Here is a 13,905-nt window from a genome sequence, read left to right as displayed (position 1 = left end):
ATTTTGCAATTTTTATGTTTATATCTTTTTCATTTTCATAAGTGATCATACATCCTAGGTAGTTAAATGAATTCACCTGTTCTAAGATCTTGTTATCTAATACTATTTTAGTTCTTGCTGGATCTTGTCCTTTAAAGGCCATAGTTTTTGATTTTTCCATTGATATTATCATACCATAATCTTTGGATATCTCATTTAGATTTAAAATAGCTTTCTGTAAGTTATCTTCAAAATTTGTAATTATTATTTGGTCGTCTGCAAAGAGGAGAGTGTTTAAGTTAACTGTAGGTGAAAGTTTAATTCCTTGATGTAAATTTTTACTCCATTTTATTATTATTTCATTTAAGTAGATATTAAAAAGAGTTGCTGAGAGGGGACATCTGGTTTTGTTAAAGATTGGTTCTGCCTTAGCAATTTATTAACTTTTTATAATAGAGTGACATCTGAGTTGGACAAGGGGAATGACTACACAGTGATCTTCTGGATTTTGCAAAGGCTTTTGACAGGATACCCCATGGAATGCTGGTGCACAAATTAGAACAAATGGGGATGGATACTAAACTGGTGTTATGGATAAGAGATTGGCTTATGAAGAGATACCAGAAAGTAGTGTATGGAGGAGCAAAGTCCAGGATGAAGCAGATGACAGGTGGTGTGCCTCAGGGCTCTGTGCTTGGGACATTTTGTTTAAATTGTATATAAATGATATAGGAAATGACTTGAAGGGAGATGTTCAGTTGTTTGCTGATGATGCAAAGTTGGGAAGCGAATAAGAAATCAAGCCGATGTTGAGAATTTGCAGGATGATTTAAATAAGCTGGCAAAATGGACAAAAGGTAATAGATGTCAGTTCAATCTGGAAAAGTGAAAAGTTATGCATTTTGGGGTTAAAAGATTTCCAGTTGTCTACCACATTGATGGAATGGTACTCCAAGAGATTGATGAGGCTAGGGACTTGGGGTTATTAGTGGAAATGGAATTGAAGTTCAGAGTACACATTGCTAAGGTGTCCAAAGATTGCACATAGGATTACTTGGTTATTGAAGAACACTAACATCCAGAGATAAAGAGGTTATTATTCCTCTTTATAAGGCATTGATAGTTCCACATTTGGATTACTGTGCTCAAGTCTGGTCACCTGGATTCCTTGGAGATGAGGAATAGGTGGAGAGCACTCAGAGGAGAGTGACTAAGTTGGTGAGTGGTGTAAAAAATGCTCCTACATTGATAGATTGAGAGCTTGTGGATTCCAGAGGTTGGTTGATAGGTGGAGAAGAAGAGATATGATAGAAACATTTAAATTACTTAAAGGTTATTTCAGCTGTGTGATAGTGATGGAAGAACAAGAAGTCATCCCTGGAAATTAAAGAAAAGTGTGGTTAACAAGGGTGTGAGAACTAGATTTTTTGCTTGGAGAGTGGTGAATGAATGGAATGCATTGCCTGACTCAGTTGTGAGTGCTTTGTCTGTAAATGAGTTCAAAAAGAGGTATGATAGATATTGTTTTGATAGCTTGGGTCTCCCACGATGAGTCTTCTGACTCCATGGAGATACCCATAAATAATAATAATTTAATACATTCATACTTTCATGCAACCACCTAGACATGTCTAATTTCCCTGTATATTCATATTCAATCTTTCACTGCATAATTTCTCCAAGCACCTAAACACCCAAACCTCAAATACAATCCTTCTTGCAAGTACAGATCCTTCTGACCATCAAAATCACCCCAAACATTAACATGTTGCACACTATTTTTTTCATATGCCCTCAGTCCACTCACAATGATTTGCAATCATAGTTCTTCACCTCAGCTTACCCTTGTCATACTATGACAAGACTTGTAATTTTGACTTTTTTTGCTCCTCTTTCTCACCTAATTAACTCATGTCTTCTTGCATATCAAACTTATCTCCTTTTCAGGTCAATCATTCCAATGATGATGATCACATCACCCACTTGTTTTACTTGTTGACATAGAGCCTTGAATCTTTGCTTCCACCAAACAGGCATTCATCCAGCATCACCCTAATCACAGAATCACTGTAAATCACCATACCCCACTTGCCTGTTTCTGCCTTCTAGTATCTTCCTTTATTTCCAATGGCTAGGAAGAGAAGAAATATCAAATTTCTAGGAGAAAGGAACTGTTATCTGAATTCAAGAGCAGCAACTTACTTCTAAATGAAAGTTGCATCACATGCCTAATTCTACAGAATTTAAACTTGATATCAGTGATGCATAAAAAAACCAGTTAGATACTGAAATACTGTTAAATTTCTTAAATGGCAAACAGACAATCACCTGGAGTCCTGTAGTGCAGATACATTGTAGAAAACCAGCCTAAACTGGTCCGATGAGTCTTTGGACTCCTTGGAGATGTCAGGAATAATAATAAATTTGTTTACTGAAATATTATACATTGTTGTGTCCCAATTTACGATTTCTACTCTAATCTTACAAATTCCTTTTATCTATATTCTTCTAACTTCTATGCCCGAGATTTTACCAAAACTTATACTAATATCTAAGTTATTGCTCCCCGTAGTACCCCTAATATTTGTATTTATACTGCACCTTTTAGGATATTTAGTTTAGGATATTACATACATAAACAAGGAGAAAGAACTCAAATATATCTGAAAGTGTAACTATTGCAGTCGTGACACTTAACTCGATTCTCAACTTAAATTTTCCGCGTGACTAAGTACAATATTTTCAAGTGGTTATCAACTGCACCATTTATGTTGTCATAAATAGGGAGAAAGTCAATCTCGAAAATATCTCTTAGTATTTAAATATTATTGCAGTCGTGACTCTTAATCTCTTTCCTCAACATTAAATTTCCCGCGTGATTAGGTACGATGATTTTAAGCAGTGGATTAGCAACATCAGACAACTCTTTTATCATTGAACAAAAGGTTTATTAAGTTTCTAAACATGGTACAATTCAAATACCAAACTAAAATACTTATAGACTAACATTAAATCAATACAAGCAATATGGCTATTTGTGATTATGCCGCCATACACATTAATTCATAAATTCACCTGATGTGAACAAATTAGATCAATTCACACTATCTGATTATTCATACTGAAGTAGATTAACAAATCACTCACTGCTAACACATACTTGTGACATTTCAATTATTTTATACATTACATTAGGCATTCAATTCTTAGGATACGTAATTACTTAATTCACACTATTCCGTTATATGCACTAACACACAATTATGTCATTTAAATATCTTGTGCAATATAATAGACATGCAAAAATACCTTAGGACTCTTAATCATTCACAAATCTTTAACACTAGTCAATCTACACATAACACATTCTATCATATACTAAAGTCCTAGTATAACTTCAACAGTTCTGTATTGGAATCACGATACTTTTCACAGACAAATTTCTAGCTAACATAGGTTATGATTTACAGTACCTTTCTTGAGCTCTTCGTATGGGCCTTTATTCTTTTCCAAACGAACCTCTGGTATAACTTCTCATAACTCTGAAATACTTTAACACGCATATATTTGCTCTACTATCAGCAACGAGGACATCGATCTCTTTACAGCTTTCTGCTTTGCGTAGTTATCATTAGCGTCGAAACGAAGAAGATCCCTCCTTTTCTAGGACTCTATGGCAATTTTTCCTTTGCTTCCTACTCGGGAAAACGGGAATCGAAATCCCGCTCACTTTCGTTTCCGTGTTGTGACGAGGAGATATCACCCCTGTTGCCACTCAGGAAAACCCCGTGAACTCCACCGGAACCAAAACCAAACTCCAAGGCCAAAAGCGACTATCCAAAAAAGTGTGTTCTCTGGGGGGTTACCAACCCTTTTATAGCTGCTCCCCTAACGGCATCTTTTCTTACTTCCTTTCTCCTCCTTCTACTTGTTTTTTAATCATCGACCAATTAGGGTGGCGTTTTCCCGCCAAACGTCATTTGATCGGCAACCCCGTTCTCAATGTTTCAATCCGGGGATCGGCCCTAAGCGATAGCTTTGCTTTTCTTGTGCTGGCCTGACTTAATCCCCTTTCAAACTTTTTCTATGAATTCTACTTAATAACTTAATCTCTCACATAACCTATTTTATGACTCGCCCATTTCTATTTATTTACTTAACTCTGTCATTTTTAATCGTATTACAATATTAATCTATACTTTCCTTTATTAGCTACTTATTTAGTTAGAATTCCTTATTTTAAGTCATATTACAATATTAATACATTCCTTCCTTTATCAGCTACTTTAACAACAACCCTTACGTTTTATACATTTTACTGGATGCAAGAAATATTCCATTAAATAATTCATTTTTTTTATGCAGGGGTTTTAATTTATGATATTTATTCTTCATGTTACACCATGATGGCTGAGAATACTATATTCCTAAGATATCAGGTGTAACAACATTAGTAAAGTGTATATAAATGCATTAATCATTGTGCTATATCAATAGACTAAGATGCAACCAGCTATTCAAGAAGTATAGTGAAATTGCTTATTACCAAAGAGAGGACTGCTAACTACACTCCTTAATGATTTTCTTCAAGATCTCTATTCATTCCTTATTCATTCCCTAGCATGACTAGCAAAAATATTTTTGCTAGTCATGCTAGCTGGTGGCATCAAAGACTAGGCAGAAAAGGAGCCACCTTTCTCAAACATTACGGTAATGAGCTCTAGATTTTTTCTTCATCACACGGCAAACTATATAAGCTGCTGACAGAAGGCATTATAATAATTTGCTTATGCTTAGTACTGTTTCTGCATCTCAATATGACATGTATAGGACATTACAGCCTATATATCATCATATGGAGATGGCAAGGTTTCTGGAAGAAAATCTTGCCATCTCCATCAAAAATACGCTATTAATAGCTGACACATGAACCTCATACTATCTGCATCATCAGCCATGATTCAAAACAAAAACATGCATATCACTAATATTTGGCATTAAAAGTGATCACGTACTGTTTAAATTTTATCTACATTGAGTAATATTAGCATTTATTATTATTTATAATAATAGATAATACCACGAAGGAGTTCAAGGACTCATCACAGAAGGTACTAGACACAACATACTTTTGCTGAAAAAAAAAAAAATTAGATGAATCTTATATTAAAGAAAACAAAGTGATGACCATTTTAGGAGTCGGGATACTGTGACTAGAACGGATCATCTGAGAAATGACTATGCGAGAGGAACGGTGAAAGTTATGAACTTAGGAGCGAAGATACAGGAGGCAAGGTTGAGATGGTTTGGTCATGTGACGAGGAAGGAGCATGAATATGTGGGAAGAAAGGTCATGCAGATGGATGTGCAGGGGGGGAAGGAAGCGCAGGCAGCCAAAGAAGAGATGGAGGGAGCTGGTGGAGGAGGACTTGAGGATGAAGAACTTGGATGTGGTTACAGCCCAAGGCAGGTGGATGTGGAGGAGACTCACCAAAAACAGCAACCCCTACTTAAGTGGGACAACCTGCAGAAGATGATGATACTGGAGCTGGCAGATAGAATTTGTGAGCGAAAGCCTGACAGTAAGTACATCTGCAATTCCTGTGATGTTCTTGGAAACACTGATATTGGTATAACGATGATTCAGATATAAATGATTACCGTATTTTTCTATAGATAACACGCACCCCAACATTTTTATCACATCTTTTGATGTATAGATAAAGCACATGCGCAATAGTGGTAGAGTTAGGAAGTACAGAGGAATTCTTTAAAAGCACATACGTTGCTAGTAGCAGTGGTTGATTTTTTACATTATTTTGTACATCCTGTTTTAAAATATTTCATAAAGTAAATCATTATTTGTTTATATTTTGTTATAAGATCTGATTACCCATGGAAGACAGAAGTACTTCTCAGAGAAAATCCTACACAGCACAGTTCAAGCTTGAAGTGGTAGAAGTAGCAAAGGAAAAAGGGAATTGTGAAGCTGGTAGATTGTTCAGTATTGGAGAAAGTAGTGTTCATGAATGGTGAAAGGCTGAAACAGTCCTGAAATGTTTACATATGAGGAAACGTGCTACGAGGTTTAGAAGGTGCTTGTGGCCAACCATAGAAAAAAAACTGTTTGATTGGGTTGTTAGTGAAAGAGCTAAAGGTATGAGAATATCTACTGTCCGTGTGTTGCAGGAATCGAAAAAATTGTGTAAAATGATAATATAAAGGATTTATGAAGAGAAACAATGTGTGCGCTCCTCCAATAGTGCCGGACAAAATTTGCCATGCGACTGGGAAGCAAAAAGTAGCTAAATTTCGTTTGTTTCTGAGAGAAAACTTGTGTGGGGTTGATGCTCGTCACTTTGGGAATATGAATGAGGTTCCCATAAGTTTTGACACCTAGTTCTAGGACTGTGAATCTGAAGGGAGCAAAAGAGGTTTCATTTGCTACAACAGGGCACGAGTCTAACTTGACTGTGGTTTTCTGCGTAACTGCAGATGGTTCTAAACTGCCACTGATGGTGATTTTCAAAAGAAAGACCGTTCCATAAGGTTGTAATTCCAAAGATATTATTGTTACTGCTAATGATAAATGTTGGATAAATTTCGAGGTTATGAAATTTTGGTTGGAGAATGTATGGCGAAAGAGAAAAATGGCATTTTTCAACTCAAAATCTTTGTTAGTGTTGGATTCGTGTAGGGCACACACGACAGCAGAAGTTAAAACAATTGTAAGTATTCCAAATTGGGCCCTCATTCCAGGTGACAAGAATATAACAAAACAGGGCAGATTAAAAGAACGTCATATAAAGATATAGTTACACGGATTGTAGAAAGTTGGGCTGCTGTGAAAACTGTGTTAGAAATGGTTTCATTCAAGCACAAAGGAATGCAGTGGTGTCTGGTGACAATGATTATGAAGCTGAAGAAATACCAAACGAAATTTTTAATGCAATTGATTCTTTCAATATTGAGTCTGATGAAGAATTTTTTGGATTTGAATAGTGTAATGTTCAATAAATATTAAGTAATACTTCTACCTTAGTTTTGTAATTACATTTGATTTACCTCTCATACCTTTCAAATGTATACCGCACATGTTCATTTTTAACGAATTTAGACTTTTTTGTATAGATAACGCGCACGTTATCTATCAAAAAATACGGTATATGATTTGATTTCATTTATGAGTGACTACTTTTTCTGAAGAACATAGTTTTTGTTGCTATGCAGTATAGTTCAGAGGCAGTTTTGATTTTATATAAATAATTTTATATATCTTGAATAGAACAATTTTCCTGTTGAAGTGGCAAGTCATTGAGTGTGAATGAGTTCGAGAAAGTATGACAACTGGCATGGATGATTGGCCTCCCTCGATGGGTTCTTGAATTAATGGAGGTCTCTGATGATAATTTTTATCAGCACTCATCATGGCTGGTTCATTCAACTGTAACATATTTATGAATATTGAACATTAAAATCCTTAATAATACTCCCTGTGTTAGCAACATATGCTGGTAATGTGTTCCATTCACTCACAATTCTCCACGTAAAAAATCTACTCCTTCACTACACTCTTACACAATTTCCAGGAATGGCTTCTGGTTCTTCCCCCCCCCCATCACCTTCTACTCTTTTATAATCCCCTGACTAACTTAAATGTCTCTATCATTTCACTCTTTTCCTCCTATCCACTAAACTCTAATTTATATTCTTTTAACCTCTCTCCATAGCCAATATTCCAGAGTTCTGATATTGTCTTAGTCAACTGTCTATGGATCTACCCAAATGTTTCCACATCACAATGTAAACTAGTGACCAAATCTGAGCACAACAGTACAAGCATGGTTTGATCAGTGCTTTTTATAGTGTCACAACCACCTCCTTATCCCTACATGTCAGTGTACTTCTTATCATAGCAGCAATACAATGCACAGTCTTTGCAACGTGTCCTCTAAACTTGTTTAATGTCAACCAACACTCCCAGATATCTCATCCACCTCCTGCAGTATGGTTCCATCAATGTAGTATACAGCCTTGTACCTCTGCACTACAAAATGCAACACCTTCACTTATTAATATTAAAACTATCATCTAGCTAATTTGTCCAAGCTAAAAATATATTCAAATCTTCGTGTAGGGAATTAATATCAGCAGTGTTCCTTATAATTCTCCCTAACTTTGCATCATCAGCAAATAACTGATGATCCTCAGTCAATTGACATGAAATATTATTATTATTCAGGCCTCCATGGAGTCAAAAGACTCATCGTGGGAGGTCCTTCCTAAGAACATAAAGTCTGTCAAGATTCATCGAGGGGAGGTCCCTCTTAAGGATATCACTAACAAGTTAAACAGTTTTGCTGCATACAAAGGCTTAAGTTATTCACTTAACCCTCAGTATGCAGTTAAACATTGCATGAGTCAGATAGTGCCCTATGAACTCCCATGCACTGTTCAATGTCTTTTATGCACAGCTCATCAAACCAACATATTGTAGTATACAGTGTGACTTCAGAGCTTCCCATAATCACCCACCTTATAACTCCACATATATCTTTTCTTTTTGCAATAACTTTTTCTTGTTTCACCACTTCCCAAACAAGTACCTCATGATTACTCTCACCAATAAGCAGAACTGTTGATACCTCATTTACATTCACATCTTATGAGGATATCACCAACTAACACTCTAAAACCTTGAGCTGCTTCTGTCACATGCTGTTTAAGATAGTTATCCTTCAGAAATTCAACAAAATTCACTCTTCCCACACATTCCTATAATTAAAGTCTCATAATAATATACTGGGAGGAATAAAGACGGCATCTGTTCTATAATAAGGGAAGAAGCAGAATATTTCCATACGGGAGAAGAAAAAAAAAAATCACAGTTCTATTTTGTGAAAATATATTCAATTTATTTTGTTTTTTTCTGATATGCCTTTCTTAAACAGCATATGACAGAAGCAGCTCAAGGTTTTAGAGTGTTAGTTGGTGATATCCTCACAAGATGAGATGTAAATGAGGTATCAACAGCTCTGCTGATTGGCGAGAGTAATCATGAGGTACTTGTTTGGGAAGTGATGAAACAAGAAAAGGTTATTGCAAAAAGAAAAGATATATGTGGAATTATAAGGTGGGTGCTTATGGGAAGCTTTGAAGTCAACTTCTGCAATGTTATCGTATTTTGATAATTCTTATGCATCTCTATGTAACATCCCTTATACCTGCCCAACGTTTCTCACTGTCTTCTCATTTCAATGTTATTCTACACCATCCTACCAAATTTCGTCCTGTTTCATTGCAAACCACACTGGTTACATCACATTTTCTAAGTGTTTTGTTAATTTTGTTGAGCAATGTATATATAAACAAGCTCAGAGGTACAGTCAACTTCCCTTTTAAGTACAGCCAAACAAAGGCAACTGTCACACTAAAAAGCTCTATTTTCAAACTGTCCGTAACTTTTTGAAACTTCAAAAAAGAAGAAATGTTTGTAAGTTATTGAGAGTTTACTATGAAACCAGCTTATCTGTTACATAGGACAAAAAAAGTAAATATACTTGAAATAAAATTTTAATATTTATGGTATCAGTTATAATTATACAGCATCTCTATGGAGTCATAAGACTCACTAGGGGAAGTTGTCCTACACTAATGTACCTTGTGAAATTGTTCTGCACTTATCTACGTCATATGTCACTCCACACTAACATACCTCTGCAAAGCAACCAGGCCAGCACAATATCGACCAAGTGAATATCATGCTACTCTCCAACTTACAAGCTGCAATCTTGCCAGGACATGGATGTCTGCAGCAGATGAATTTCAGTGTCTGGTGTGGTATCAGTACCACCCTACTTACTGGAGGTCTAATGTGGCTTAACACCCCAACCGGCCATGATATCTATAGATGTCCAGCTAAATCTGGATACGATTCTGTAACACCCATTGAAAAACATGAATAAGAAACGCAATTTTGTCTCACTATTTCATCCACCTCGGCCAGTAAGGAGGTTAAAGCTTCATATTTGTCTATAGAGCAGGGTATCTGGATTATAGAAAAAAACAAATACAAATCAAGATTTTTTTTATAATACTAATGTACTATAGGTTTACACCCTTTTGTAGGAAGGAATCACATAAAAAAAAAAAGAAACTGACCTCACAGGGTAGTTCCACACTAATATACCTTGCAAATGCAATGTCTTTTAACCATATGTGTTCTGACTAGTTTTCCTATTTTGCAGAAGATTTTTTTTTTCTCCTGCAAAAAAGGAGAACTAGCCAGAGAACACTTGCAAAAATACAAAACATTTGTGAGATAGACTAAGCATGGAGAAACCATTCAAGATGGATTAGTAGAGTGCAGCAGCCTTCTCTGTCAGGACTTAAAAGTCCTGACACTCTGTGGGCATGTACTATAATAATAATGGCATAAATGTTGCAAAGTTAGTTTTAATGTATACATTTTTTTACTGTCTTACAATAGCAAATTTCATAGTAAAATGATGTTTCACAACCAAGTAGAAAAGAAGTAAATTAACTGAAAATATCGATGATGATGATAATAATAAGTTATGGTGAAACACCAATGCTCCTAAACCTAAATACCGTGTTTTCGTATTTATAAAATTCTTTCAGTATCAATCAGTACACAAAACTGATTGGTAAACATTCCTATGCAACTAGGTCCGTTCCTGATTTTATATTTAGCTAACATTCAGCTTTACTTTATTATATCAAGAACTGCAAAAAAAAAGTTGCCTCAAAGATTTTATTAAAATATGTAACGAGCACATGTGTATCATCCATAAAAGTAACATTATATGTTACTTAGGACAGCAAGCAACGAAAGGTGGAAAATTTATTCATGATTGACTAAATATTTTCATTCCAGAAATTATCAGTATTCTAAAATAATATTTAATCTTTATAAATAAATTCTGAGAAACAATGACTATTTAAAATAATATAGGGATCACAGAAGAAAAGTGTATTGTTGCGAATCAAATGGGGTTGAACAAAACAACAAAAGCTGTCTTTAAAATATATTACCGCCGTTCAGATTCGTTGAGGAATTAGTTTTGCTTAAGTTACTAAATCAGTTTGATAATGAATGCAATCGGAAGAATGCAATTCGGGCTTAAATATGCAACTCTCGTTGTACATATCATAAATGTCAAAATCCGTTTATTTCGAATTTTCACTTGAGAGTACACAAACGAGTCAACATTCAGCACTTTTGACAGCCGGTGGTGTTGTTCCTATAAATTTCTACACAGATTTTCCCTGCTGTAAAAAGTGTTTAGTATAGAAACAAAATAAGTGGACATCTTGAACATTATTATCACGAGAGAATTAGACTATTGTTTGGTATAAAATGAACAGCTTACCACCCGCCAACTCTCTCCAATTTCAATGACGCAAGACGTTCATGCGTCTCTCCACCATACCGCCATTGTTGAAGACGCGGACTTCACGTGCCTTCTCGCACGCTGAAGCTGTGACGTAACCTCAGAGTCATTAACACTTGTTTGACTCGGGTTGAGGTCGAAACAGTCCGGGCGTTTGACTTCAGATAAAAATGTCCCCTTGAGTGGCCTCAGGTTGGCCTTGAAAACCCTCTTAGGAAGGGGAGAAAAAGGGAAAAAAAAAAAAACTCACTCGCAATTATATCAATGTACAGAACTTTGGAAGATCGAAAGTGAACTCACGTGGTCAAAGCTATTTATACATCTATTTCACAATACAGAAGTAATGATGCAACACAATTTCCTATTTCAGAATGACACTCTGACATTATAGTTCGCCCACAGTTTACGGTAGCTTGTATGTTTAAAGGAAACATATTTTACGATAGACATTTTGTTTATTAACCACTTTCATAATTCGCTGTTACCAAATGTATAAAGACTGCAGACAGTGTTGTTAAATCAGTCTAATTCATTTTCAATTGAATGAATAGTTTCTGACAAGGAACTATACTTGTTTATTTAAATAATTCTCATTGCACGAGGAAAGTAATTTGAAGTTACTTTTTTTATTTTTGTTTATTTTTATCAAAATAAATTCTTACATTTCAACGACTATTGAAAACAGCAAATATACAATATTATCAAGAGGGAAAAAAATTAGTTATTTTGACACAAAATAAATGCATTATGTAGAATGACACAAAATTAGGACCCACGCAGAACAGCGCTGATTTTTTATGAATAAATAAATAATAATTCAGTACTTTTAAAAAGTATCGAAATTTTATTATAAATACCGAAAGAATATATATATATTTGTAAAAAATATATAAAGGGAAGTAATTCTGTTTGATGGAAGTGGAGTTGCTAAAAGTTTTCCCACCTCGGTATCAGATTGGTTACCCTCTCCAATTGCAAAGCAAAGCGGGAGAGTATGCGTACAAGTTTCCTCTGATCCTAAATAGGATTAAAAGCCAGGAATTCTCAAAACCACATGTCGCGTTGTTCTACAGCAGATTAGGGTCTCACATCATTACAAGGACCGCCTACTAACACCTATTAAGCTTAAAATTTACTCTGTAGAGGAGGGGGGGGGGCTCTTAAAAGCAACAGCTTAGGGGCGATAACAACCTTAAATTCGGCCCTGCTAATGGCACTACATGATAACAGAAAAAACTGGCATCACCAATTTGGGGTTGAAAGAGATGATTACGGCAAATCAATACTGAGAACCTAAGAAGCGAAGTTAGGAAACAAGTTATACAGCTAGACCAGTGCCATTTTAGACAGCGAGTCTTACTGTTTGCATACGAGCCACATCTACCATACTAAAAAAGATCTCTGTGCGACCTGTCGTTTTAGCATCATCACGAAAATAACCCGACGATACAAATATAAAAAATTGCCGCATATTTACGTGGCATTTTTTTTTATGGATATGATCATACTACAGTATGTGTTGACGATGGCGCTAGTCGCGTAATAAAATACTGGCAGCTACCAAGCGTTCTACATTCGAATCCAGCTTATTTTTAAATTCACTTTCTTTTAATTAAAATAAAAAAAAAACGCAATAAGCAGTATTTTAAAGCACGAAAGACTACTGCATTAAATAAAAATATAAAACACGTGCGCTGCATCACTACTTATATAATTAAGGATAAAAACTATAAAAGTTAGAAAGGGTCATTTTTGTGTATTTATTTTGGGACAGCATAAGGTTGTCAAAACAACGATGGGTAATCAAAATGACTTTTCTTTGTTTGTATATTCATTATTCACTTTGAACTTTTAACAAAAAAAAATGAATTATTGTTTGAATCCTTCACTAATATTTTCATCATCATCAAATTCCTGATATATACCCTCAAGGGGTATACAGGATATGACTACATTAAAAACTTACACCATTACTAATTTCCTATCTACAATTTTACTCCAAAACAGTATGCTAAATGTCAAGACTTCGACATTATCAGATCTTATATTTCTATCGTCTAAGGCACTTTTTACCGCGTCAATCAGGAGCGAATTCTCCATGCTTGCTGCGCAAGCTCATTAATTGAGAAAGAAGTAATATTTATTTCTTAAAAAATGCGTGCATTTATAAGCATTCCATTTAGGCTTTAATTTTTGTAGACAGAAGAAGTCTTAAGCTTGGACGGCAACAATTGAGCTTTGCGTTGTGTATCGTAGGGTGCTTGCTTGTTGTAGGAGCTTCCAGGTCCTCACAGCAGCGCCGTGATTTCATGCAGGCGCAGAGCCATTTCCGCTCCCTTCACGTCGTCTTAAACACAAGGCCATACCCAGTCAAAGTAGCTCTAGCCAGTGAGCTTCAGCCAGCCTTTACAAGTGTGCGTGTTGCTTGGGAAAATTAAGTTGCAAGCAACTTTTTATGACGATGTTATTGATCAGTTCATAAAGAAGAACCGTAGGGTAGAATTTGTATTCA

At 35.5% G+C, this 13,905-nt stretch overlaps 1 protein-coding gene across 1 annotated transcript in view; it reads right to left on the bottom strand.

Moving 5' to 3' along the window:
• Nucleotides 1-11,505, bottom strand: part of LOC150097044 (CCAAT/enhancer-binding protein gamma-like) — a 65,226-nt gene extending 53,721 nt beyond the window's left edge. Inside the window, exon 1 of the mRNA XM_090407856.1 lies at nucleotides 11,373-11,505. The gene's annotated coding sequence lies outside the window, so the exon portion shown is untranslated. The remainder of the gene's footprint in view (nucleotides 1-11,372) is intronic.
• Between the last annotated feature and the right edge of the window lie 2,400 nt (nucleotides 11,506-13,905).

This window comes from Typopeltis vanoorti, chromosome 18 (genome assembly GCF_054136105.1).
Source record: "Typopeltis vanoorti isolate ZY-2024b chromosome 18, IOZ_Tvanoo_1.0, whole genome shotgun sequence".
Lineage (NCBI taxonomy): Eukaryota > Metazoa > Arthropoda > Arachnida > Uropygi > Thelyphonidae > Typopeltis > Typopeltis vanoorti.
The sequence above is the reverse complement of the archived record's forward strand: the minus strand, read 5'-3'. Positions and strand labels throughout refer to the sequence as shown.